This window comes from Argopecten irradians, chromosome 11, assembly GCF_041381155.1.
Source record: "Argopecten irradians isolate NY chromosome 11, Ai_NY, whole genome shotgun sequence".
NCBI lineage: Eukaryota > Metazoa > Mollusca > Bivalvia > Pectinida > Pectinidae > Argopecten > Argopecten irradians.
The window spans coordinates 17,040,521-17,043,553 of NC_091144.1; positions in this window are offsets into that span (position 1 = coordinate 17,040,521).

The window sequence follows — 3,033 nt, forward strand, 5'->3', positions numbered from 1 at the left end:
CAGACCATGGTGTGAGAAAGTGTACAGACCAAGGTGTGAGACAGTGTACAGACCAAGGTGTGAGACAGTGTACAACCAAGGTGTGAGACAGTATACAGACCATGGTGTGAGTAAGTGTACAGATCAAGCAGTGAGAGAATAGCTTAAATGTGTTTGTAATCTCTAGGCACCTGTGGTAGTAGATTGATGGACATATGACAATTTTGATTCATAATGCCAGATAGACCATATCCCGTCCAGACGATAAAACAATGAGAACATTGACCAGCCTCAGACGGTATGTAAGTCAGTCTGCAAAATAATTCAGACTTGCAATTAGCAACAGATAGGACATACACATCTTGCTAGCCATTTTTAGCTCACCTGGCCCGAAGGAGCGGTGAGCTTATGTCATGGCTCGGCGTCCGTCGTCCGTCCGTCGTCCGTCCGTCCGTCATCATTTCTTTTAAATCGCTACTAGTCATAGAGTTCTGCATGGATTGTAACCAAATTTGGCCACAAACATCCTTGGGGGAGGGGGAACAGAACTTGTATAAATTTTGGCTCTGATCCCCCGGGGGCAGTAGGGGCGGGACCCAATAGGGGAAATAGAGGTAAATCCTTTAAATCGCTACTTGTCATAGAGTTCTGCATGGATTGTAACCAAATTTGGCCACAAACATCCTTGGGGGAGGGGGAACAGAACTTGTATAAATTTTGGCTCTGGCCCCCCCCCCCCCGGGGGCAGAAGGGGCGGGGCCCAATAGGGGAAATAGAGGTAAATCCTATAAATCGCTAGTTGTCCTAGAGTTCTGCATGGATTGTAACCAAATTTGGCCACAAACATCCTTGGGGGAAGGGGAACAGAACTTGTATAAATTTTGGCTCTGATCCCCCGGGGGCAGGAGGGGTGTGGCCCAATAGGGGAAATAGAGGTAAATCCTTTAAATCGCTACTTGTCATAGAGTTCTGAATGGAATGTAACCAAATTTGGCCACAAACATCCTTGGGGGAGGGGGAACAGAACTTGTATAAATTTTGGCTCTGACCCCCCGGGGGCAGGAGGGGCGTGGCCCAATAGGGGAAATAGAGGTAAATCCTTTAAATCGCTACTTGTCCTAGAGTTCTGTATGGATTGTAACCAAATTTGGCCACAAACATCCTTGGGGGAGGGGGAACAGAACTTGTATAAATTTTGGCCCTTGTCCCCCGGGGGCAGGAGGGGCGGGGCCCAATAGGGGAAATGGAGGTAAATCCTTTAAATCGCTAGTTGTCCTAGAGTTCTGCATGGATTGTAACCAAATTTGGCCACAAACATCCTTGAGGGAAGGGGAACAGAACTTGTATAAATTTTGGCTCTGGCCCCCGGGGGTTGGAGGGGTGGGGCCCAATAGGGGAAATAGAGGTAAATCCTTTAAATCACTACTTGTCATAGAGTTCTGAATGGAATGTTACCAAATTTGGCCAGAAATATCCTTGGGAGAATAAGAACTGAGTTTGTATAAATTTTGGCTCTGGTCCCGGGGGGCAGGAGGGGCGGGGCCCAATAGGGGAAATAGAGGTAAATCCTTTAAATCGCTACTAGTCATAGAGTTCTGAATGGAATGTAACCAAATTTGGCCACAAACATCCTTGGGGGAAGGGGAACAGAACTTGTATAAATTTTGGCTCTGGCCCCCCGGGTGCAGGACGGGTGGGGCCCAATAGGGGAAATAGAGGTAAATCCTTAAATCGCTACTTGTCATAGAGTTCTGAATGGAATGTTACCAAATTTGGCCAGAAATATCCTTGGGAGAATAAGAACTGAGTTTGTATAAATTTTGGCTCTGGTCCCGGGGGGCAGGAGGGGCGGGGCCAAAGGGGAAATAGAGGTAAATCCTTTAAATCGCTACTAGTCATAGAGTTCTGAATGGAATGTAACCAAATTTGGCCACAAACATCCTTGGGGGAAGGGGAACAGAACTTGTATAAATTTTGGCTCTGGCCCCCCGGGGGCAGGACGGGTGGGGCCCAATAGGGGAAATAGAGGTAAATCCTATAAATCGCTACTTGTCCTAGAGTTTTGCTTGGATTGTGACCAAATTTGGCCATAAACATCCTTAGGGGAAGGGGAACAGAACTTCTATAAATTTTGGCTCTGACCCCTGGGGGCAGGAGGGGTGGGGCCCAATAGGGGATTTAGAGGTTAATATTTAAATTCCTTCAGAAAAGAAACAATGAACATGTATTTCAGAACATTGCTTGGCATTACAAACCAGGTGAGCGATACAGGCCCTCTGGGCCTCTTGTTTTATTACTTATACCACAGGCTTTTGACTCTATAGATATTCCGTCTGTATAATGTAGAGGTGTCCGAATACTCCGAATATCTATAGAAACAAAAGCCTGTGGTTATTCTCTTGGAATGTTATAAAACATAATGTCGCAGACAATTTTGGTTGATTTGCAAATTCATTCGAGGATTTTGGGAAGTACTCATATCTAATCCACTTTGTATGCAAATGAATGGCATTTCCTAATATCACAAAAAATATACAGTATTATGACGCATAACATCCACATGTTCCACGGAATTCCACAGCCATTTTTCGCCTAGTATCCATGCGTCGCATCATGAACGAAAATATTGCAATGGCTGCCAGTGAATAGCGTCCTACCTTATACAAGCTGTTCGTGAACCGTAGTTGGAGGTTCTTTCTATTGTCCACGAAATAATGGTATTAAATACATGGACCCGCTCGAGATGCCAAAGACAATAGGCGTGGATGCTCATTCATAAACAGAAAAGGGAAGAAATGCTAAACATACTGAGATGGCTATTGAGACTCATATCCGAATGAATTAGATTATTTTGAACACGAATTTGTCGACTTAAATGAAAGTTATCATGAATCTTGTTACCATGGCAACACATTTGATGCGATGATGGAATGTACATGTAGAACGTTTTCGAAGTCGAAAGGATCACGATATATATGTATATATAATACATTGTGTACGTTTCAGTATAACATTATTCATGTTTGGAAGATTTTATTTTCGAAAGGTGTCTAG